Raw genomic sequence first — 26,255 nt, 5'->3', positions numbered from 1 at the left:
GCAGTGTCACGCAGGATGTCCCTTCCAAAAAACCCTCCCCAAACAGCACATGACGCAAAGAAAAATAAAAGAAAAAAGAGGTGCAAGATGGAATTGTCCTTGGGCCCTCCCACCCACCCTTATGTTGTATAAACAAAACAGGACATGCACACTTTAACCAACCCATCATTTCAGTGACAGGGTCTGCCACACGACTGTGACTGATATGACGGGTTGGTTTGGACCCCCCCCAAAAAAGAAGCAATTAATCTCTCCTTGCACAAACTGGCTCTACAGAGGCAAGATGTCCACCTCATCATCATCCTCCGATATATCACCGTGTACATCCCCCTCCTCACAGATTATCAATTCGTCCCCACTGGAATCCACCATCTCAGCTCCCTGTGTACTTTGTGGAGGCAATTGCTGCTGGTCAATGTCTCCGCGGAGGAATTGATTATAATTCATTTTAATGAACATCATCTTCTCCACATTTTCTGGATGTAACCTCGTATGCCGATTGCTGACAAGGTGAGCGGCGGCACTAAACACTCTTTCGGAGTACACACTTGTGGGAGGGCAACTTAGGTAGAATAAAGCCAGTTTGTGCAAGGGCCTCCAAATTGCCTCTTTTTCCTGCCAGTATAAGTACGGACTGTGTGACGTGCCTACTTGGATGCGGTCACTCATATAATCCTCCACCATTCTTTCAATGTTGAGAGAATCATATGCAGTGACAGTAGACGACATGTCCGTAATCGTTGTCAGGTCCTTCAGTCCGGACCAGATGTCAGCATCAGCAGTCGCTCCAGACTGCCCTGCATCACCGCCAGCGGGTGGGCTCGGAATTCTGAGCCTTTTCCTCGCACCCCCAGTTGCGGGAGAATGTGAAGGAGGAGATGTTGACAGGTCGCGTTCCGCTTGACTTGACAATTTTCTCACCAGCAGGTCTTTCAACCCCAGCAGACTTGTGTCTGCCGGAAAGAGAGATCCAAGGTAGGTTTTAAATCTAGGATCGAGCACGGTGGCCAAAATGTAGTGCTCTGATTTCAACAGATTGACCACCCGTGAATCCTTGTTAAGCGAATTAAGGGCTCCATCCACAAGTCCCACATGCCTAGCGGAATCGCTCCGTGTTAGCTCCTCCTTCAATGTCTCCAGCTTCTTCTGCAAAAGCCTGATGAGGGGAATGACCTGACTCAGGCTGGCAGTGTCTGAACTGACTTCACGTGTGGCAAGTTCAAAGGGCATCAGAACCTTGCACAACGTTGAAATCATTCTCCACTGCACTTGAGACAGGTGCATTCCACCTCCTATATCGTGCTCAATTGTATAGGCTTGAATGGCCTTTTGCTGCTCCTCCAACCTCTGAAGCATATAGAGGGTTGAATTCCACCTCGTTACCACTTCTTGCTTCAGATGATGGCAGGGCAGGTTCAGTAGTTTTTGGTGGTGCTCCAGTCTTCTGTACGTGGTGCCTGTACGCCGAAAGTGTCCCGCAATTCTTCTGGCCACCGACAGCATCTCTTGCACGCCCCTGTCGTTTTTTAAAAAATTCTGCACCACCAAATTCAAGGTATGTGCAAAACATGGGACGTGCTGGAATTTGCCCATATTTAATGCACACACAATATTGCTGGCGTTGTCCGATGCCACAAATCCACAGGAGAGTCCAATTGGGGTAAGCCATTCTGCGATGATCTTCCTCAGTTGCCGTAAGAGGTTTTCAGCTGTGTGCGTATTCTGGAAAGCGGTGATACAAAGCGTAGCCTGCCTAGGAAAGAGTTGGCATTTGCGAGATGCTGCTACTGGTGCCGCCGCTGCTGTTCTTGCGGCGGGAGTCCATACATCTACCCAGTGGGCTGTCACAGTCATATAGTCCTGACCCTGCCCTGCTCCACTTGTCCACATGTCCGTGGTTAAGTGGACATTGGGTACAACTGCATTTTTTAGGACACTGGTGAGTCTTTTTCTGACGTCCGTGTACATTCTCGGTATCGCCTGCCTACAGAAGTGGAACCTAGATGGTATTTGGTAACGGGGGCACACTGCCTCAATAAATTGTCTAGTTCCCTGTGAACTAACGGCGGATACCGGACGCACGTCTAACACCAACATAGTTGTCAAGGACTCAGTTATCCGCTTTGCAACAGGATGACTGCTGTGATATTTCATCTTCCTCGCAAAGGACTGTTGGACAGTCAATTGCTTACTGGAAGTAGTACAAGTGGGCTTACGACTTCCCCTCTGGGATGACCATCGACTCCCAGCAGCAACAACAGCAGCGCCAGCAGCAGTAGGCGTTACACGCAAGGATGCATCGGAGGAATCCCAGGCAGGAGAGGACTTGTCAGAATTGCCAGTGACATGGCCTGCAGGACTATTGGCATTCCAGGGGAAGGAGGAAATTGACACTGAGGGAGTTGGTGGGGTGGTTTGCGTGAGCTTGGTTACAAGAGGAAGGGATTTACTGGTCAGTGGACTGCTTCCGCTGTCGGCCCAAGTTTTTGAACTTGTCACTGACTTATTATGAATGCGCTGCAGGTGACGTATAAGGGAGGATGTTCTGAGGTGGTTAACGTCCTTACCCCTACTTATTACAGCTTGACAAAGGGAACACACGGCTTGACACCTGTTGTCCGCATTTCTGGTGAAATACTTCCACACCGAAGAGCTGATTTTTTTGGTATTTTCACCAGGCATGTCAACGGCCCTATTCCTCCCACGGACAACAGGTGTCTCCCCGGGTGCCTGACTTAAACAAACCACCTCACCATCAGAATCCTCCTGGTCAATTTCCTCCCCAGCGCCAGCAACACCCATATCCTCCTCATCCTGGTGTACTTCAACACTGACATCTTCAATCTGACTATCAGGAACTGGACTGCGGGTGCTCCTTCCAGCACTTGCAGGGGGCGTGCAAATGGTGGAAGGCGCATGCTCTTCACGTCCAGTGTTGGGAAGGTCAGGCATCGCAACCGACACAATTGGACTCTCCTTGTGGATTTGGGATTTCGAAGAACACACAGTTCTTTGCGGTGCTACTGCTTTTGCCAGCTTGAGTCTTTTCATTTTTCTAGCGAGAGGCTGAGTGCCTCCATCCTCATGTGAAGCTGAACCACTAGCCATGAACATAGGCCAGGGCCTCAGCCGTTCCTTGCCACTCCGTGTGGTAAATGGCATATTGGCAAGTTTACGCTTCTCCTCCGACAATTTTATTTTAGGTTTTGGAGTCCTTTTTTTACTGATATTTGGTGTTTTGGATTTGACATGCTCTGTACTATGACATTGGGCATCGGCCTTGGCAGACGACGTTGCTGGCATTTCATCGTCTCGGCCATGACTAGTGGCAGCAGCTTCAGCACGAGGTGGAAGTGGATCTTGATCTTTCCCTAATTTTGGAACCTCAACATTTTTGTTCTCCATATTTTAATAGGCACAACTAAAAGGCACCTCAGGTAAACAATGGAGATGGATGGATACTAGTATACAATTATGGATGGACTGCTGAGTGCCGACACAGAGGTAGCTACAGCCGTGGACTACCATACTGTACTGTGTCTGCTGCTAATATAGACTGGTTGATAAAGAAATGTAGTAGTAGTAGTATGTATGTATAAAGAAGAAAGAAAAAAAAACCACGGGTAGGTGGTATACAATTATGGACGGACTGCCCAGTGCCGACACAGAGGTAGCTACAGCCGTGGACTACCGTACTGTACTGTGTCTGCTGCTAATATAGACTGGTTGATAAAGAGATGTAGTAGTAGTAGTATGTATGTATAAAGAAGAAAGAAAAAAAAACCACGGGTAGGTGGTATACAATTATGGACGGACTGCCCAGTGCCGACACAGAGGTAGCTACAGCCGCAGACTACCGTACTGTACTGTGTCTGCTGCTAATATAGACTGGTTGATAAAGAGATGTAGTAGTAGTATGTATGTATAAAGAAGAAAGAAAAAAAACCACGGGTAGGTGGTATACAATTATGGACGGACTGCCCAGTGCCGACACAGAGGTAGCTACAGCCGTGGACTACCGTACTGTACTGTGTCTGCTGCTAATATAGACTGGTTGATAAAGAGATGTAGTAGTAGTAGTATGTAGGTATAAAGAAGAAAGAAAAAAAAACCACGGGTAGGTGGTATACAATTATGGACGGACTGCCCAGTGCCGACACAGAGGTAGCTACAGCCGTGGACTACCGTACTGTACTGTGTCTGCTGCTAATATAGACTGGTTGATAAAGAGATGTAGTAGTAGTAGTATGTATGTATAAAGAAGAAAGAAAAAAAAACCACGGGTAGGTGGTATACAATTATGGACGGACTGCCCAGTGCCGACACAGAGGTAGCTACAGCCGTGGACTACCATACTGTACTGTGTCTGCTGCTAATATAGACTGGTTGATAAAGAGATGTAGTAGTAGTATGTATGTATAAAGAAGAAAGAAAAAAAAAACCACGGGTAGGTGGTATACAATTATGGACGGACTTCCGAGTGCCGACACAGAGGTAGCTACAGCCGTGAACTACCGTACTGTGTCTGCTGCGACTGGATGATAAATAATGATATAAAAAATATATATATATCACTACTGCAGCCGGACAGGTATATATTATATAATGACGGACCTGCTGGACACTGTCTGTCAGCAGAATGAGTTTTTTATAGAATTAAAAAAAAAACACCACACAAGTGAAGTCACACGACGAGTGTTTAACTTTTTCAGGCAATCACAATATAGTATACTATACTACTAACTATACTGGTGGTCAGTGTGGTCAGGTCACTGGTCAGTCACACTGGCAGTGGCACTCCTGCAGCAAAAGTGTGCACTGTTTAATTTTAATAATAATATGTACTCCTGGCTCCTGCTATAACCTATAACTGGCACTGCAGTGCTCCCCCACAATTATAAGATGTGTGAGCTGAGCACAGTCAGATACGAGTGTTTAACTTTTTCAGGCAATCACAATATAGTATGCTATACTACTAACTATACTGGTGGTCAGTGTGGTCAGGTCACTGGTCAGTCACACTGGCAGTGGCACTCCTGCAGCAAAAGTGTGCACTGTTTAATTTTAATAATAATATGTACTCCTGGCTCCTGCTATAACCTATAACTGGCACTGCAGTGCTCCCCAGTCTCCCCCACAATTATAAGATGTGTGAGCTGAGCACAGTCAGATATATACATAGATGATGCAGCACACTGGGCTGAGCAGTGCACACAGATATGGTATGTGACTGAGTCACTGTGTATCGTTTTTTTCAGGCAGAGAACGGATATATTAAATAAAACTGCACTGTCTGGTGGTCACTGTGGTCAGTCACTAGTAAACTCTGCACTCTCTACACAGTTCTACAGTACTCCTAATCTCCAGTAAATCAGGTCAATCTCTCTCTCTCTCTCTTCTAATCTAAATGGAGAGGACGCCAGCCACGTCCTCTCCCTATCAATCTCAATGCACGTGTGAAAATGGCGGCGACGCGCGGCTCCTTATATAGAATCCGAGTCTCGCGATAGAATCCGAGCCTCGCGAGAATCCGACAGCGTCATGATGATGTTCGGGCGCGCTCGGGTTAACCGAGCAAGGCGGGAAGATCCGAGTCGCTCGGACCCGTGAAAAAAAACATGAAGTTCGTGCGGGTTCGGATTCAGAGAAACCGAACCCGCTCATCTCTAATAAACAGGACCTTTCAGTGGTGATTCGGGTTTTTCGGTTTGTTTTTTTTGCCAAGTACATGGATAACAAGCTCAGAAGAGGACCGATCTACACTGGATTTTTGTGAGTATAATTTTATTCACAGGTACCCCATGGATTCTACTTGGAGAAGTGGACCGACCCTCGTGTGAACATAGGTAAGTATGTGTGAATGTAGGTGTGCATGTGTGTAATAAAGTTTTATCTATCTATCTCTGGGATATTAATTATTCTGGAAATCAGACACTAGATCGTGAGAGACTAGAATCATTAGAACAATAATCCCCCAGAGCTAATAACATTGTATGTTTTGGGCACTAATCTCACTCATAGTAAATGAGGTTGAAAAAAGACTAAAAGTCCACCGAGTTCAACCTGAAGTATAATTCTTATACTACTCCGTATATAACTTGTTAACTATAATGACCCAGATTAAGTTATGTTTATAGGTCTAAATAACAGCTATAATTCATGCTTTTTCTAACATTCTCTTCTTTGAAATGCTATATCCTTGGATATTTTGTTCAGGTAGGAATTTATCTAATACATTTTTAAACATGTTGACTGAGTTCGCCATTGCTACCTTCTCTGGCAGAGGATCCCAAATTTTTACTGCCCTTACTGTGAAGAACCATTTTCTATGTTCGGTTTGAAACTTTCTCTCCTCCATGACGGTGCCCACATGTCCTGTGTAGAGCCTTTTCGATAAACAAATTGCCTGATAGATCCTTGTATTGTTCCTCTATACTTGTAAATATTAATAATGTCTCCTCTTAGACTCCTCTTTTCGAGTGTAAACATATCTAACCTAGTAAGCCTTTCCTCATAGTCTATTGCCTCTAACCCCTTGATCAGTATGGTGGTTCGCCTCTGAACCCTTTCTAGTTCCAAGATATCTCCTTTATAGTGTGGTGCCCAGAACTGTACACAATATTCCAGGTGTGGCCGTACCGTTTCTCACCACATATTAACTGGATGTAATACACTCCTCAATATCCATAATACTTTAATCTGATATTTCAATAGCATAGGAACAAAGTGTTCAATAGGCAACCTACCAAGATTTCTGCATGAGCAATTAAGTAACATTTGTTGCTAAATGTTATAGCAATAGTAACATGTATGGACACAGGATTATAACAGTTAATACTGTATTTATATCAACACAAAAAAGTAGACATAATAAATGGTCAGTGTTTTAAAATCTTTATTGATTTTCTCTCTTTAGTATTCACATTGTCTTTGAATATTTACACTGCTTTAATGTGTGTTTTCAACATATTTTGCATATAAGTTTGTTCTCAATGTGGTAATACAATTAATTTTTAATCAATTTAATAAATGTTATATTTTAAAATAACCAGTGCACCCTAAATGGACCCTTTTCTTTCCTTTTTGTCTCTTCAGTTAAGATAAGTACATAGGAGAATGAGAATAACTATGCTTGCCTGCAAGCTGAACTAATTGTTAGTATACCTGAGTTGATCGCTAGCTGCATTCGTTCACTGTGCAGCGGTGAGGCAAAAAAACGGCACTCCTGCGCATGCATATGCGACGCAATGCGAATGCACAATGTACTATTACAACGAACTATGTAGTTTCACACAGGGTCTAGCGAAGCTTTTCAGTCGCACTGGTGGCCGCAGAGTGATTGACATGAAGTGGGCGTTTCTGGGTGTCAAGTGACCGTTTTCAGGGAGTGTGTGGAAAAATGCAGGTGTGCCAAGGAAAACACAGATGTGGCTGGCCGAGCGCAGGGCGTGTTTGTGACATCAAAACAGGAACTGAATGGTCTGAAGTGATCGCAAGCGCTGAGTAGGTCTGAAGCTACTCAGAAACTGCCCAAAATAATTTTGTAGCTGCTCTGCGATCCTTTCATTCGCACTTCTGCTAAGCAATAACACTCCCAGCGGGCCGCGGCATAGCATTTGCACGGCTGCTAAAAACTGCTAGCGAGCGAACAACTCGGAATGACCACCACAGTCAGATTGAACCTTATTTATGAGATATGAGGGGAGAGATTAATAAATATATCTCCTTAATAACTCTAAATAAAGGTTTGTGCATGAGTTGGGTATACATTATGAATCTTTTTTTAAACTAATCAATAGTAAACGTTATATTTGGCCAACTTTAATAATAAAGTAACAAACTTATTATAAGGCTATAAAAAAAGCAGACAGTACATGAGGCATTGAAGCTACAGGAAGAAATGTGGAGAAAGGAACATGACAGGAGGGCAGAGAGGGCACCGGTAGTGGGTGAGGGCACATGGAGACGGGCAGGACCGGTGCTAGCCGCTCAGCAAAAGGACACAGAGCAGGTAGGCGCCAGGCTGGAGAGGTGCTCTCACTGCTGGCTGGTGTTTTTTGCTGTCTCTGCGCATGAGCCACTGTGTGACAGGCATAATCCAGCATCTTGAAGCACCCTATCAATCAGGGCAATCACTGAATGAAAAGGGGGCAGAGCCACATGGATCTCAGATAGGAAAAGGGGGCTGAGCCACAAGGGACTGAGGGGGTGGAGCTACACGGACTGGACCAACCAGTGCTGATGTACTATACGCAAGTGGAGTTACATGCAAGTTATATAAGTGGAGGGAAAGAAAGTGAGTAACTGAGAGGTGTGTATATGTGTGATTGTGTGTGTGTAAGTAGGCTGGCACTGACGTGTGTGTGTGTGTGGCACCAGTACCGCATTATGGGCCTTATTCAGAGTTAATCACAATGCTTGAAATCACTCTGAGGTCGTGGATGTGCTGCCTGCATGTGTGCAGGCCATCAAGGATGCGATTGTGTAATGATTGATAGGCGTTGGGAGCCCGGGTTGGTGATGCCATGTTGGGAGGATTGGGAGGGTTTGCAGGGGGGGAAGAGGGGGCAGGAAACGCAGGCGTGTCATGGCCATTTTTCGGGGGGTTGGCCGATGACGTGTCCTGCGATAGGAAACATGGCGGCGGGACCCGTGATAGCTTTGGAGGTGAGTGACAGGAGTTTAATTTGGTTCTAAGTTAAACAGGAAGCCAGCAGAGTGATTGGCAGAGGGGGGTAGAAGAGGTGCAGTAGCAGATGGCTGTATTGGGGTATTCTCACAATAGGTGTATCACGGGTATTCAGTGTGCCTGTAGTCGTAGCTCTATGCATGTCTGCCTTTTGGCCTTTCATCAGGAATGTTCCTGTTTTTTATATTTCAAAATAGTGTATTATAGAACTGCTCAAAGAGTACAAGGAAAAACAAAATTACAGTATTCCAAAGACATAGAAAGTCAAATCCATATGGCGACACAATTTGTTCTTACACAATGTTTTTCGCAGGTCAGTAATGTTATCGGAGATGGAGAAAACATACACAAACCCCAATGAAGAAAAGTAGACAGAATCAACACATATAGTATTTCAGCATACTGAAAATCTTAGTAGTGTAAGCATAAATTTAGAATGGAGGTCTTATTAATGTCAACGTCTCTAAATTATACCATGAAGTTAGGTAAACCACGGTGTGGATAGGATTTTTCCTAGCTGGGGTCAGAGTATATATGTAAGGTAGCCAAATATGGAAGAATTTCCCCTGCCCTACCATCTTTGTTAATGGACATCTCCAACCAGTCCATATGAAACAAGTGATCCACCCTAGGCATAAACAGTGACAAAGATAAAGCATCAGAGAACACCCACTGTGATAGAATCATTTTGTTGAGGGCGTGGCCTAGCCTGCAAGCTGAGAGGAAGCCTTCTCTATGAGCTCCTGCTGGCCCCGCTCATAAAACCAACATAAAACCTATTTCACGGGTCTCCAAGCACCTCTGTACTGGACCACCTGCTTCCCTGATCACTAAGCACCAGAGGGGCTCGGTTGCAGAGCCGGGGAGCCCTTATCAGGGCTTCTGCAGGTTGCGGCCTTCCCCTCCTCAAGAAGCCGGGGCCTCGATTTGGGAGTGGAGCCGTCGGTCCGCTGGACCTGGTGCGGCGATTCTGCGGACCCCCTCTCCCACCTGAGCGGCGCTCCCTGACACCCAAGAGCTCACCCATCAAGTACTGACCCTCACAGGAGACCGGCGGCCGGACAATCTGCGGGAGGTAAGAGCCGGGACGAGTGTGACTGGCGGCCGGCGGCCATCTTGTGGTTGGCGCCGCCCGGACTTTGAGCTCTACTTGCCGATCCCCGGCCTCTCCAGGCGCCTGCCCTCCGACCCCCACCTCACACATCCTTGCAAGACAGATCTCCCCCTCACTGGCGGGGATTAACGACCCGGGGACCTCCGGAGGATCCGTGTCTTATTTACAGGTGGCGGCCATCTTGTGACTGGCACAACTCTCTCCTCACTCCATAGCTAGAACTGGCTGTAACTCTAGCTCCCTCTTGTGGCGACTTTTAGATTAGACAACTCACAGCCACTATAAATATATTTCTATACTTCTGCCTATTCTCACACCTGCTCCACCCATAAAACCATGCCGGCTTCTACACCTGTGTGACATTTCTCCTCGCCCATGTGCGCTGTTCACGGACTGATGCCTACCGGTCCTGAGCTACTACTCGTTGGGATGTAACCTGTTATACTTCCCCTTTTTTTTTCCTCTCCATGTGACCTCATTATAGCTTGCTCCTTGCGTGAGGCGACTCCTACTGTATAAATCGGTCCTCCGTTGCCCGCTTATTTTTATGGAAAAATTTCTCATACCCACCCCGATGTCAATTGCTGACCCTGCCTCTACAACCCGAGGCGATACTGTGTGGGGACACTCGTCTGATTCAGATTGCTCTGTCACCCGTTCCAGGTCCTTACAAAAACGCAAGTCTGCTCCGGCCAGTAAGCCTCCCAAAATGAAACCTGCGGATATTGCGGCGGTGCTGGGCCCTCTGCTAGATGAAAAGCTGGCGGGCATTAGAGAAGCTATTGACTCTACTCTATCCAAATTAACTCAACACTCTGGCCGCTTAGATGACGTCGAACAGAGGGTGTCTACCCTGGAGGATGATTTGCATGCAGCACAACTCACCATTAATTCACAGCAAAGTGACATTTCGGATCTGACCCAGAAGCTAGATGATTTGGAGAATCGCGGACGCAGAAGTAATCTCCGGGTGGTGGGTATCCCCGAATCGGTCAAAGGCCGTGAGTTACTTGACCTTCTTTCTAACTGGATACCGCAACAACTGGCCATGGATCTCAAAGGTGCCCCTCTGGCTATTGAGCGGGCACACAGAATCGGCCCTGAACGTAAAACAAACTCTGGTCGCCCTCGCCCGGTGATCATGAAAATCCTTAATTATGCCGACAAAGCTCGACTCCTAGACCACTACCGGAAGACGGATAGCTTAACCTACAACGGAGATCGGCTCTTGATATTTCAGGATTTTTCCACCATTGTCGCTGCTAAACGCAAGGAGTTTGCCCCGTTGTGCAAGCAACTGTTTAACGCCAAAATTAAATTCTCTCTCCTGTACCCGGCCCGGCTGCGGATCTTCGAGGACGGCAAGCCGTTGTTCTTCGATGACATAACACTCGCCAAGGCACACTTCTCGAGTTTACCCACTTGACTGTTGCACTGTTATTATTGCTTGCATGCATGTTTTTCTCTCTTTTTCTTCTCCATCTGTAGGTCACGTGGAGAGGAATAATTGCGCAGCTCTGTGTATACAATGAGCTGTAAATTTTCTTGTTTTTCTTGTTTGTTTTTTATGTTACTGTTTAATATTGTTGGTTGCACCTGCCGGATCTGCCGACCCCGATCCTCCATGGGTCAACCCCTTCCCGCTCGCTGGGACGGGCAGGGGCCCTACTTTACCTCTAGTATATTTTTTCTTGCATTCCCATCCATCGGTATAGGCTGATATAGCTGACCCTGCTCCTACTCCCCCCGCCGCTGCGGAGGATACCCCACTCCTTGCCTTCAATATAGTATCATGGAATGTGGAGGGCCTTAACGCTCCAGTGAAGCGCAAGAAAGTGCTCTCCCACCTCCACCGTTTGACCCCTCACATCACCTTCCTACAGGAAACACATTGGCTGGACGATCCCCGTAACACTCTACGTGCCCCCTGGATCGGGGATTGTATCTCGGCCCCTTATTCTAATAAGACCAGGGGAGTTGCCATCCTTTTTCACAAGTCCCTACAATATTCGATACGCAGAAGGTTTCTCGATCCTAATGGGAGATTTATTTTGCTAGATGTGATTATTGATAATGTCTTGTATACTCTCCTTAATCTATATGCCCCAAATGTCTCTCAACAGGATTTTTTTGCAGTTGTCCTACAGAAACTTTCCTCTTGGGGGAGCTCTAATCTAATCCTAGGAGGAGATTTCAACACGGTCATCGATCCGTCCATGGACAGGTCTGGGGTGAGTACTTCATCCTCCAAATCCGGCTGTGATCTTCTTTCCTCCCTCTGTTCACAACTTGCTCTCTCCGACCCTTGGCGTATCCATCACCCTCTTCTTCGTGATTACTCTTTCTACTCTCACCCCCACTCTACGCACTCCCGTATTGATTATATTTTCTTATCCCGACACCTCTTCCCTAAAGTCACTCACACATCGATTAAAAATATTATTATCTCAGACCATGCCCCTATTATGATTTCTCTTAAGCTTGCGTTGCCCCAATGTTTTTCCAAATGCTGGCGATTCCCTGCTTATCTTACTCACTCTGAGGATTTTCTCCTACACCTTAGACACACTTGGCACACCTACGTTGCTGATAATTTGGCCCAGGCGGAGGATGTCTCACTGTTCTGGAGCGCCTCTAAAGCTGTTATCCGGGGCCACATTATCTCATACATAAATTCTAAACGCAAAACATTTAACTCCCGCCTCCATGAACTGAGCTCCCTTCTCACCTCAACTTATAGAACGTATAAGCGTTCCGACACTCCCGCACATAAAGAGGCATACCTGACTGCTAAACAAGTATATGATACCTTCCTAACAGAGCAGGCCCAGACACGATATGATTACCAGCGGAACAAATTTTTTAGATGGGGTAATAAATCGGGCAGACTCTTGGCGAACCTTGCTCGGGGACCCCGCACTCGCACATGGGTTGAGGTGGTTAAATCTTCAGACACTATTATATCAGATCCGACAGCCATTTGCGCCGAATTTATGCAGTTTTACAAATCCCTATATACAGCAGAGCCAGATAACGTGGAGACAGGTGAATCCTTTTTGCATGACGCTCAGCTTCCTGTCCTCTCTCGAGATGACAGGGACCTTCTCGAGATGTCTATAACTGAGGAAGAGATACTCACAACTATCAAATCTTTACCAAACGGCAAGAGCCCAGGCCCTGATGGCTTTGGGGCTGAATACTATAAATTACTTAATGCTGAACTCACACCCACTCTAGCCAAATTATATAATCATATCCTTACCTCCGGAACTATACCCTTATACTTCAATGAGGCACGGATAATCGTAATACCCAAGCCGGGTAAAGATCCCTCCCTCGTGGGTTCCTATCGCCCTATCTCACTTCTTAACCAAGACTTCAAATTGCTTACCAAACTAATGGCCAACCGTCTACAGTCTTGTCTGCCTCATCTCATTTCCCCGGCCCAGTTAGGCTTTATTAAAGGCAGACAATCTGTACAAGGTATTAGATCGGCGATAGCTGCTATTTCCCATACCCGCCTTCATAATTTGGAAGACAATATTCTTATTAATCTAGACGCCGAAAAGGCCTTCGATAAAATCGCTTGGCCACACCTTTTTAGAGTGCTCTCCCATCAGCAATTTGGCACTAATTTCTGTAGTCTAATGCGGACCCTCTGCACTGCTCCGATGGCCCAGGTGGTAGTTAATAATGTGGCCTCCTCTTCCTTTTTTCTTGAGAGAGGCACCAGACAAGGATGCCCTCTCTCCCCTTTGCTTTTTAATTTGGCCTTGGAACCTTTTATTCGTTATATCCAACTGCTACCTGGGTTTAGAGGCATTGTTGTTGGGGATCGCGAACTCAAAGTTATAGCCTTCGCAGATGACCTACTTATATGTACCTCTGACCCTAAATGCTCCCTTCCTGTATTGGTAGAGGCAATTGACAGATTTTCGTCTTTTGCTGGCTTCTCCATTAACTTTGCCAAGTCTGAAGCCCTGGCCATATTTGGCCAGGCGAGACTGGGTTGGATTAGACCCTTCCCGTTTAGATGGGCCCCCTCACATATCACCTTTTTAGGAGTGGCTCTACCACAACATCTCTCCACCCTCTATGCACGTAATATAACCCCGATCATACATAAAATACGGACTGAACTTAGCCTATGGCAAAACCTTCCCCTTAATATGTTAGGGAGATGCAACCTGTTTAAAATGGCAAGCTTCCCGAAACTCCTGTATATTCTCCAAATGACTCCCATTCTTCTCACTAACTCCGACTTTTCTTTACTTAATACCTTGCTTTCCAAGTTTATATGGAACCGTAAGCGCCCCAGGATAAGTCTAAAAAAAATGTCGCAATCGGTGCGCCAAGGGGGTGTAAACCTACCAAACATTAAACAATACAATCTAGCGTGCTTACTACGTTTCGCTATGGATTGGCTCAGTGGCAACGATGTATTCACAGATACCAAGTTAGAATCTCAGCTTTGTGCTCCTCTCTCTCTTGCTTACCTTCTACATGCCCGGCCCTCTCAAATAAAATCTCCCCAATTTGATAACCCACTATTGTCTTCCACTATTAAGGCGTGGAAAATGGCTAGGAAAGCTCTTGGTCTCAAATATTATTACTCAGTCTCTCTACCTTTGCTTGGAAACCTGGAGTTCCAAAATGGTACTGCCTCTTTGCCTTTTGGTGCTTGGTGCTCCTCTGGTTTAAAGACTCTACGTAATCTGATGACACCTACTCACACTCCTTTGCCATTCCAGGAGGCTATTGAGAAATATGCAATTTCACCCCTGCATGGATTTTACTACTCCCAGGCTATACATTATCTTACATCCGTTCTCCCTCACCTCACGGGAAAAGACTTTGTTAACCCCTTAGACTCCCTTTTACGCTCCAACACATACTCCATATCTTCTATCTATGCGCGCATCCGCACTGAACTGGACCCCCACACTGATTTTCCTGATCTGGCTAAATGGATCTCCCAAGTTCCTACATTCACAGTAGACACCCTATTAGATACCTTTTTTATGACCCTTAAACTAATACCGGCTAGTATATATCAGGAAATGGCCTATAAACTGCTACACAGGGCATATATTTCGCCTAAACAAGGTTTTCTAATGGGTATATCAGATAGGGCCGGATGTAATAAATGCTCAACGGTAGAAGCTGACCTTTTCCATTGTCTCTGGGCCTGCCCTGTCATTCAAAAATTCTGGCATACCTTACACCATTATGGCACCTCAACGCTAGGCATCCCCTTTCAATGTACTGCTCCCTGGGCCCTCTTTGGTCATCTGTCGGACCAACCTGGAATTCCACGCACTGATAAAAAATTGATAGTGTTACTTTCAGCAGTGGGGAAAAAAGCTATATTGCAACAGTGGATCCATCCTACCTCTCCTACTCTCCCTATGGCTACCTCTAGGTTACTCTTCTTATTTAATATGGACTGGCTGGAAGCCTCTATTCACAAGGAAACCCTGACTCCTGCACTCTTTAAGTGCTGGGATAAATACATTTGTACCCTCCCTCCCCACACTAAACTAGCAATACATAAATGTTTCCAATCTAACTTTTGGTACTCTCTCCGACAACTTGATAGCCAAGTTTCTCTAACTGACTGAGCTTCCTATCTTCCCCTCTCCCTCTTCTTCATCCGTACTTCCCTCTCCACACACTTCCTCTTTTCTTTCCCCTCTCTTCTTATTTCTGCTGTTTCTTCCCTGGCGGATTGGATGGACACTTCTATGGACGGATCGGTGGCCTGTGGCTCTTGGTAGGTGTTTTTGCTTATTTTTGTTCTAACGTTTTTGTGATGTTCTTTTTTACCTCTTCTTTTTTTTTTAATTTGAACTGCCGGAATTGAGTGTCAGTTTTTAGTCAGTCATATTTAGTCCCATTCTCAATACATTATAGCCTGACCGCCGCTCTTCTGGTGGTTTACAATTTGTTCTTGTTGATTGTTTTGGAAAATTGGAAAATTTCCTCCACCTACTCATATATGCTGTGTACTTTTACCTTTCTTATCTGCTTACTTTGATGTCGATATGTCTGATATGTATGCGGTTTTTTTTTTTCCTTATTTCTGTACCATGTTTTGGAGGTATTTAATAAACATATTTGGAAAAAAAAAAAAGAATCATTTTGTTAGCTGCCGCTGTGATTTTTGGGAACACCAATTTTTCTCCCTTAGCCAGCCGGTGTTAGTGGAATATTCCATAAGGCCCACTCAGGAGTCATTTTGAACCTTATCTTGAGAGTTTAATTGATAATAGATTGTACTAGATGCAACTTAGGGGTTAATTAAGAGTGATGCAACAATTGGTAGTACATCTCTGCATACGATGCTGATAGTAGGTGTTTGTTCAATTTAGTGAACGATGACAAGATATCCTGTAATGATGTGTCATGAAATTCCTCTTTCTATTTTGCCAAACCTGAGCTTAGTGTTTCTAAGTCTAGTTGCCATTTAGTATGTAAGTATATGGTTGACGTTGAGCAAGCCGTCAAAGTGTCATGATGTAATATATAATCCAGTTTACATGACTTGTCGTTATCACACAAAGTGGATATGACTTTACTGATGAAACTGCGGAGTTGATAATAAACAAACAATGGTATAATATAACCTGTGAGTTTGCCTGTTGTTGTTTATCATAAGGAAGGATTTGTAGAGTATCTGTATCTATAAACTGATGAACGAAACGGAGACCTTTTTGAGATCAGGAAGTAAAAACATTATACTGTATGTCAAACCTCTAGTGACCCCCATATTATGATTCAGTGACAGAAAGAGAGAAGCTGAAACCCCTGTCCTGGAGTGAGTCAGCTTCCAAGCTGCACAAATGATGGTTAATAGCAAATTTTGGGGGACACTGGCAGGAAAGGCTGGGGGTCTCTTATATGTAAAAGACTAGGGAGAGACACAGTATGCCAGGATTTAGTGCTTGCTTCAGGGCTGTGTAATCATAATAACCTGTGTCTCATAGCCAGTCTAGGGCACACCTGTAATTCGCTGTGAAGGCGTAGGTACGTAAACAGGGTAGATTAACACCTCCCAACATAGGTGATTGACTTAGTTTAAAAAGGGAGATCCTAGGTTTTTTATCTGCCCAAATAAATGCACTAAGTGCTTTGTTCAAGACTTCCAGATCCACATCAGAAAACAACAGAGGTTACATTTGCAATGGATACAGTAATTGCGGGAATGACATAATTTTCATTAAATGTCATATACCCAAATAGAATAGAGGGAGGTGTGTCCAAGCTCTGAAGTTTGATAATGTTTGACTGATCAAAGCTGGGACATTTATCCTATACAAGTTAAACGGGTTTATAGGAAATGTCAATCCCAAATATCTTAATGTGGATAGCCTATTGGAAGGGGAACGAATCTCCCCACTTCAGCCTGGCTGCTTTATGTAGTGCAAGAGCTTCAGTTTTTGTTTTATTGATTAAAAATCCTGATATATTATGAAAGTCCTCTAACAGTATAAGTAGGCTAGGGAAAGCATCCTGAGAATTACTGAAAAATAGTAAAAGATCATCTGCACATTCAGATTCCTTCATTTCGTGAGGACCAATTTGTACTCCCTGCCATTCCGTGCAATTATAAAAGTGCTGTATAAGCGGGTCCAATGCCAAGTTAAAGAGTAACTGTGACAAGGGTCATCTCTGCTTGGTGCACCAATATAATTGAAAAGATTTGGTGTTGAAATTATTAATGATGAGGCACACCATAGGGTTTCTGTATAATGTTCTAAAAAGAGTGACAAATAGTTCCCCCAAATTCTTAATATGTAACGTCCTCAATAAGTGTGCTCAGGACACCTTATCAGCGGCTTTGTCTGCGTCACAGCTTACATAGAGTGTTTTAACTGGACTTGAGGAAAGCGATCTTGTCAAGACTGCAATTAATTGTCTCATATTATGTATAGACATTCTGCCCTTAACGAAGGCTGTCTGTGAGGGATGCAATAATTGGGTAGGAGCCTGGTTCAGGAGGGAAATTTGGTGGTAAGATTGTACGAAATGGGGATCTTTTCCTGGTTTCAGTATTATCACTATGCGAGCCTGGTTAAACCCTATAGGGGCTTCATTTTTTCCCTAAATTGAGTTATATAATGACATTAAAGTAGCTAACACGGGGAACATCAGATAACAAAGATACAAAGAAGTGGGTATGTGTACTGTAGTTCCATCTCCAGTAACCATAAAGTAAATGTAAAGGACAAAACATACCTTAATGCAGTCATCCTATAAGTAAAAAAAAAATTAAACAAAAATTGAGGCTCAAGTAACCTCGTGACCTCCAAATGCGAAACCAAGATGCTAGTGGGAGGGGAAGGGAAAGGGGGGGTGGGGGGGGGGGGAGAAAGAGGTAGGTGTAAAACAGTATCAACAAATTCTAGTTCTGTTTCCTGTATATGCAATCGGTATGTACAGTCCTTAAGGTGCTCCTGGAGAGGTGGCGGAACTCACCCCCCTCCCCCACCATCCACCCCAGCTCTGAAGGCATGGTGCGTACCGTAGGGCATTGTCACTCAACCAGCAGTAGCATCCCTTATACAATGCCCTCAGTAGCAGTGCCCCTTATGCAATGCCCACTGTAGTGGTAGTGCCCACAGTTGTAGTGCCCCTTATGTAAAGCCCATAGTATTGGTGCCCCTTATACAGTGTCCCCAGTAGTAGTTTCCCTTATGTCCCCAGGAGTGATGCCCCTTATTAAGTGTCCCTTATGCAATTCCCTCATTAGTAGTGCCCCCTGTGGTAATGTCCCGTGTAGTATTGCCCCCCTGTAGAGATGCCCCCAGTACAGCTGCCCCTGTAGAGCTAACCCCAGTACAGATGCCCCCTCTAGTTATGTCCCCAGTAGAAGCTGCCTCCAGTACAGATGCCCCCCATTAGTTATGCCCCAGTATAGCTGACCCCAGTACAGATGCCCCCTGTAGTTATGCCCCCAGTACAGATGCCCCAGTATAGATGCCCCCAGTAGAAGCTGACCCCAGAACAGTTGCCCCCTGTAGTTATGCCCCCTGTAGTTATACCCCAGTATAGGTGCCCCCAGTAGAAGCTGCCCCCAGTAGAAGCTGCCCCTTAGTAGAAGCTGCCCACAGTACAGTAGTTATACCACCCAGTAGTTATTCCCCAGTATATATGCCCCCAGAAGAAGTTGCCCCAGTAGAAAATGCCCCTAGCAGCGCGCTTCACACACACAAAAAAAATTAAAAAAACCCCACAATACTCACAAGCCCTGCTCCTGCTTCCGGACCGCTGACCTCCGCCTGGCTACCCACTCCTCAGATCTATGGGAGAGATGTCATGATGTCTCTCCCATAGCGCCGCACAGCCACACACAGCCGGAACCTGGAGCTCAAGAGTGAGCTCCGGCTGCAGTTGAGGGGAAGGTGCCGGCGCCTGCTGGTAACAGAACCTCAGCGGGCGCCCAGCATTCCCATGCAGCATGCGGCTCCGGGCTCACATTCTGGGTTAGGTGAGCCAGGGGAGGCGGAACTGCATTCCGTCTCCAATTGGAACTGACAGAAGGCAGTTCCGCCCCGTTCCGGCTCACTTTAACCTCTGGTCAGCGGACAGATGCTAGACCGTTTGCATCACACTCACCATCTAATGTTTTTCCTGTTCTGTGCAGTGTGTGCAGTCTGTGCGTAGCTCAATACTTACTCCCCCAGTGCAAAGTAATCGGGCTAATTGGGGCTGGAGCTGACGTCACACACCCTCCCTGAAAACACTTAAGAATGCCTGAATTTTTCCAGATGGACAGTTACCACCCACAAACGTCCACTTCCTGTTAATGACCTTGCGAACACCCATGCAATCAAAATTTTCACACTACCCTGCCGCTGTTTGGCAATACATGTGCGCATTGTGGTGCATATGCATGTGCAGTAGTTCAATAATCACCTGCTGTGCACGGACAGTGTGAGTGACAGCCCACAGCATTAGAGATGTTGTGGGCGGGCGGCGGAGGTGGGACAGCAGCAGCAGTCTGATTGTAGCGTTTGTATTCTCTACTCAGATTTCTGACTAGTACTTAATATGCTGCCTGTGTAAAGTTAGGGTGGGCTGGCGGAGGCGGAACTGGTTCCACCTCCAATTAGAACTGCCGGAATGCAGTTCCACCCCGTTCCGGGCCACTTTATCCCTTGGGTATGTACTACTGTCATATTGGTATGACTGCATCAGTAATGTAAAACAATAATATATTAGAAACATAAGAAATATAGACAGACAATCACAATATAGGCATGGCAAGAAATAATAAGTATACATATTCGCGCCAATCAGTCCAAAACGTCCATAGCAGATGCTGAGGCCCCAGGAAGAGAGTCCACAAACACTTGTGCAGACTGTGGAGAATCAAAGAAGTGTTGTTTTCCAGCGTAAGACACTCGTAGTTTAGTCGGGTAAAGTATCAAAGAGAAGATTACAAGTAGGGTATTGGTGGTCATTCCGAGTTGTTCGCTCGCTGCCGATTTTCGCAGTGCAGCGATTAAGTGAAAAAACTGTAAAAATGTGCATGCGCATGGTACGCAGCGCGCATGCGCTAAGTACTTTCACACAAAACTTTGTAGATTAACACAAGCTTGAGCAACGCTTTTTCATCGCTCGAGTGATCGTAGTGTGATTGCCAGGAAGTGGGTGTTTCTGGGCGGAAACTGTCCGTTTTCAGGGAGTGTGCTAAAAAACGCAGGCGTGCCAGGTAAAAACACAGGAGTGGCTGGAGAAACGGGGGAGTGGCTGGCCGAACGCAGGGCGTGTTTGTGACGTCAAACCAGGAACTAAACGGACTGAGGTGATTGCAGTCTAGTAGGTCTGGAGCTTCTCAGAAACTGTCCGTCACGTGACCGGATGATTAAGCTAACACTAGAGTGAGAAATGCTTTAGAGACAAAGAAGTCCATTATATCTGTACCCAGTGTGCCACCTAGTGTTGAGAGAAATTTATTGTGTGTTGGAATTTTTATTGATTATAAACGTTTCTCCTATTCGTTTTTTAAATTAAATAATTAGAAATAGATAGTTTTGCCTAACATATTATAAAATGTTAATATTTAGGTATTTTGAATAAACTACATATATGTGAAATTGAAGTGATTGCAGACAGGTGTAATGATTATGCATAATGGACACTCCTATAAAAGAGGGGATTTTGGAGCTAGGAGCTATACCTTTGAAAAAGCTGTCACTGGTGACAGCGAAACGCATCAGAACTGACATTGGTGACTTTTAAAAGGACTCTATTTGGGACATCCAGAACATCGGAAAGTGGACCTTAAGCCTGGGATTCAACTTATGGTGTGCAATCCTGCTGTTGAATATCCACCGTTTTTCCCTTCACTTTACGGCGTGGGAGCTTGTGCCATCTAAACCACCGCTAAGGGAATCATCCATCTACAAGGAGTGGTAAATATTGTGGAATAATCTATCCCATACAAAAGGCTGTAACATCTTTCAGGTCCACTGACCACTGGACAATATCACAAAGTCCCTTAGATCCTAACTTACCAGAGACTGGTTTCTATGAATTTTCATGAACAGCACCTCTTTTAATATTGTGGCTCATTTTTATTTATTTTTATATTTTATTTTTTATTGAATAATTTATGTCCAATAAATTTTATTGTCATTTACACCTGTCTGCCTATACTTCACAGCGCTATATATTCTATGTTTATATATGTTTCTAGTTGGATTGACTATCCATTGTTGATATAGCTGCTTAGAGAACCAATTTATTTCAAGCGCGTGGTTACCCACTTTTTAGTGAGGTATCTACAGCTACTCAGAAACTGCAGCAAATGATTTAGTAGGAGTTCTGCTAATCTTTCGTTGGCTATTCTGCTAAACTAAGATACGCTCCCAGAGGGTGGCGGCCTAGCGTGTGCAATGCTGCTAAAAGCAGCTAGCGAGCGAACAACTTGGAATGAGGGACATTATTCCCTCCTTTTCATGAGCAATTTAGCCCTTTAAAGCCTGGCCTCACTCACTGCTCTGTGCTGGTGATATTCTGATGTATTCTGAGAAAGGCCCTCATTCCGAGTTGGTCGGTCGCAAGGCGAATTTAGCAGAGTTGCTCACGCTAAGCCGCCACCTACTGGGAGTGAATCTTAGCTTCTTAAAATTGCGACCGATGTATTCGCAATATTGCGATTACTAACTACTTAGCAGTTTCAGAGTAGCTCCAGACTTACTCTGCCTGTGCGATCAGTTCAGTGCTTGTCGTTCCTGGTTGACGTCACAAACACACCCAGCGTTCGCCCAGGCACTCCCACCGTTTCCCCGGCCACTCCTGCGTTTTTTCCGGAAACGGTAGCGTTTTCAGCCACACGCCCCTGAAACGCCGTGTTTCCGCCCAGTAACACCCATTTCCTGTCAATCACATTACGATCGCCGGAGCGAAGAAAAAGCCGTGAGTAAAAATACTTTCTTCATAGTAAAGTTACTTGGCGCAGTCGCAGTGCGAACTTTGCGCATGCGTACTAAGCGGATTTTCACTGCGATGCGATGAAAAAGAACGAGCGAACAACTCGGAATGAGGGCCAAAGTCTGTTGTACTCTTGTCTGGAAGCATTGCTAAAATACGTCTATCCTGTTCAACGTTTCATGTTTGGAACCATGTTTGTATATATTTTTTCTGCCACAGACTTTTGAACCTGCTTTTACCTTGGACCATTACCTCACCTCTGCATGCCTTCATGTCTAAATCAAGATTTTATATCTGCTAACCATTCATTGCTGTAAGTACTAACCCCCACAAGTTATCAGGAATCCATTTTTTATTTCTCCAATCATCTCTATAAATTAATGGACTGCCTCACCTCCCTGCTATTCATGTCTGCTGATTAAGTTTTTTCAGTGACTGTGTTGCTGAAATGCTCCCTCACTGCATAATGGTGAGCTATTGATCATGTGCTGTCATGTCAAGTTGGTTGTATTCTGTCCATACTTCATGTATAAGAACCATTTCTAAAATTATTGCAGTTCTGATATATCCACTAAAGATTGTATGAATACTATTGGATTGTGATTTGTTTCTGTGATCTGAATTAGACCTGGTTCATAGTTAAATCTGTCCCTTTATATGTAGAGTCTCGTTGCTACATACCAATCCTAAACACTGACACAACGGTCATCCACAACCAAGCGCAGTACGTTGTTCCCTTTATTTAGTATCCTTTGGAGAGTGGGATCCTCTCAATTTCGATAAAAAATCAACAGTAGTTTATCAGTATTGTAGTTGATAACTCCAACTTCTCCTATATGCCAGGTCACCTTATATAGGTGCAAACATGCCTTGAATGGTATCTCTGATCTTTTACTCCATGGCAAACAGCTCAGCAAGCACCAATTAATTTGATAAATAATAATTGCAAATGAGAAAAGCTTCTCATAGTGTTTAAAAGTATAACAATTTATTAGCAAACATCCAATCAACAGATATGGGTGGTCATTCCGAGTTGTTCGCTCGCTAGCTGATTTTAGCAGCATTGCACACGCTAGGCCGCCGCCCTGTGGGAGTGTATTTTAGCTTAACAGAATAGCGAACGAAAGAGTAGCAGAATTGCTACTAAATATATTCTTGCATTTCTGAGTAGCTCCAGACCTACTCCTAGATTGCGATCAGCTCGGTCCGTTTAGTTCCTGGTTTGACGTCACAAACACGCCCTGCGTTTCGGCCAGCCACTCCCCTGTTTCTCCAGACACTCCCTCGTTTTTCCCTGACACGCCTGCATTTTTTAGCACACTCCCGGAAAACGCTCAGTTACCACCCAGAAACGCCCCTTTCCTGTCAATCATTCACCAATCAGCAGTGCGACTGAAAAGCGCCGCACGAACACCAGCAAATCTACTAAGTTTTGTGTAAAATAACTTAGCGCATGCGCTCTGCGTATCATGTGCATTAAGCAACAAATCGCAGCATAGCGAAAATCAGCAACAAGCGAACAACTCGGAATGACCACCATTAGGCAGGGTTACTATATACCACATTTCGCCTTCTGAGAAAGGCGCACTTAAAGATATGAAGCAATGGAAAAGGTACCTGGGTAGATCACCTCCTCTCAATCTTGTTTGGCTTTTCCCAGGAACTAGAGGTACAGCCACATATTCTCACCAGCAATGCTTGGGCACCTCAGGATATTAGCTCCAAGGGCAGAGTGTGACCGGAGCATACAGGACACGAAACAGTGCAAAATCAGTGTGTCCCTAGCTCCTGCTGGAGTGTGCAAGTCGCTGGGAGGTCCTGTGCATGCTGATGGGCACAATTGGTTGGATAATGACAGTTCTGTGTGTAAAAGCATATCCAATAGTCACAGCACCCACATCGAAGAAGAATGCTAGAGGTCTGATGTCACTATAATCGGTAGGGAGATCCTATGGCTGTGGTGTAACAGTTCTGGAGCAGGTCATGGTAGTTTCAGAGCTGAACGCACACATCTAGTAACAGCACAGTCAATAATTCTGCAGTGTGAACTGCCAGCACAGTGGTAGTTGTTTGACTGGTAACCCTGGCTGACAGGATCACCTACTCTTACTGCCTCTTCAGTGACAGACAGAATCAGGCAACCATGATATTGGGACCGGGTTTGTCAGAGCTGAGATCCACAGTTGGAGATTTGGGAGCCAGTGAAGGTGAACAGAGTGCTCTGTTCCACCAATCTTTTTCTTCCACCAATGGGTACTCCATCATGACTGTCTATTGCTGCATGCATCAGGGCAATTTCCCTCTTGTCACTAACATGATCTGATCCAGCCAATCGGGTTCAAACTATAGAGCAGATCACAACAAAATGTAGTTGACCAGACTGAAATCTTAGTTGCCATAGTGGCCAAGCGACCTGGATTTGCAAAGCCCTGGCTTGAGGGACAACATTTGGTGAGGGAAAGAGAGGGCAGAGTTGACGACGACAACTAAATATCAGACTTGTGAGACAGACAGAAATACTGTCAAGGGGGATGGGGAGGAGGCCTTGGTATGGTGGAAAGTTTTAGAGAGGTTGAGTTGTAGAAAGCAGTGGAACATCAAAGAAGAGATGGTTTCAGGTGATACAGGAGACTATAGGAGTAGGGTACATAAATCAAAATACCCAATAAATAAAAGTTACTTACAGTAGGATAAAACTATTTTAGTAATCAGTCTTCATCTATCTGCATAACATTAAACTTTTTTGAGGTGCTCCACAATAGAATGAATACCTGAATCATTGAAAAATAAAATACATCATGCCTCCATACAGTATTCTATACCCAGCTTATTCTAATGTGTGTTGCTAATGAGAAATATTGCATTATTGTAGATAATCGGTTACTATGAAATAAGGAAATTACCAAGGAATGACCAACTGTTCAGTTTTCATAAGGACTAGCTAAAATTGTATTGACTTCCTGTGGTTTGAAAAGCGGTGTTCTCACAAATGGTTGGTTGTCTGGCTTCTTCCCTTAATCAATGATTGTACTAGAGCAGATAACACATTATGAAGGCCCCATAAAAATTTGCAGAACATAAAAAGTTACATTCAACTCTCTCAAGACACCTAACATGATGCTGTGTAGGGGTTTCTTACATTTGCAGAATTTGAGCAGGCAAAATCAGAACTATGGGGGTAATTCAGGTCTGATCGCAGCAGCAAATTTGTTAGCTAATGGTCAAAACCATGGGCCTAATTCAGACCTGATTGTAGATACACATCTACGATCAGGCACACTGACATGCGGAGGGATGCCCAGCACAGGGCTAGTCCACCCCGCATGTCTGGCCTGACCCTCCCCGCACAAGTACAAAAGCATTGCACAGCAGCAATGCTTTTGTATTTCAGGAGTAGCTTCCAGCCAGCGCAGCTCCTGCATGCTGCACTGCCACTGCACCCCCTCAGGTCTGAATTAGGCCCCATGTGCACTGCAGGTGAGGTAGATGTAACATGTGCAGAGAGTTACATTTGGGTGGGTTATATTGATTCTGTGCAGGGTAAATACTGGCTGCTTTATTTTTACACTGCAATTTTGATTTCATCTTGAACATACCCCACCCAAATCTATCTCTCTCTGCACATGTTATATCTGCCCCCCTGCAGCAGTGCACATGGTTTTGCCCATTAGCTAACAAATTTGCTGCTGTGATCAGATCTGAATTAGGTGAGTACTTGTTTTATAGGTTTGTTAAGGTTTATGGTTATAATGTATAATTGGATCATGGTGTGCAGGTAATTCATGTTCAAGGATGGCATGGGGAGAAGTTACAGGTTTATAATTTGGGTTACTATTAAATTGGTATAACTGTATCAGCACTATGGCGGCCAATCCCAGGATCGGTGGGATCCGGGATTAGGGCCAAAAAAGGCCGGGATTCAATCCTTCAATCCCGGGAATGGAAGCTCCAATCCCGGGGATTGAGGGATCAGCGTTGAGCGTCCACAGGGTGCTCAGACGCTGCCCAGCT

At 44.9% G+C, this 26,255-nt stretch overlaps 1 protein-coding gene and 1 long non-coding RNA gene across 5 annotated transcripts in view; one reads left to right on the top strand and one right to left on the bottom strand.

The window, feature by feature from the left end:
• Positions 1–26,255, top strand: part of LOC134927186 (uncharacterized) — a 362,077-nt gene that overhangs the window by 64,339 nt on the left and 271,483 nt on the right. The gene's annotated exons all lie outside the window — the stretch shown is intronic.
• The window catches only part of LOC134927233 (uncharacterized), a 33,415-nt gene continuing 30,413 nt past the window's right edge, over positions 23,254–26,255 (bottom strand). Inside the window, exon 3 of the long non-coding RNA XR_010177582.1 lies at positions 23,254–24,875. This is a non-coding gene — a long non-coding RNA (uncharacterized LOC134927233). The remainder of the gene's footprint in view (positions 24,876–26,255) is intronic.

Source organism: Pseudophryne corroboree, chromosome 1 (assembly GCF_028390025.1).
Source record: "Pseudophryne corroboree isolate aPseCor3 chromosome 1, aPseCor3.hap2, whole genome shotgun sequence".
Taxonomy (NCBI): domain Eukaryota; kingdom Metazoa; phylum Chordata; class Amphibia; order Anura; family Myobatrachidae; genus Pseudophryne; species Pseudophryne corroboree.
This window is presented reverse-complemented; position numbering and strand designations above follow the sequence as displayed.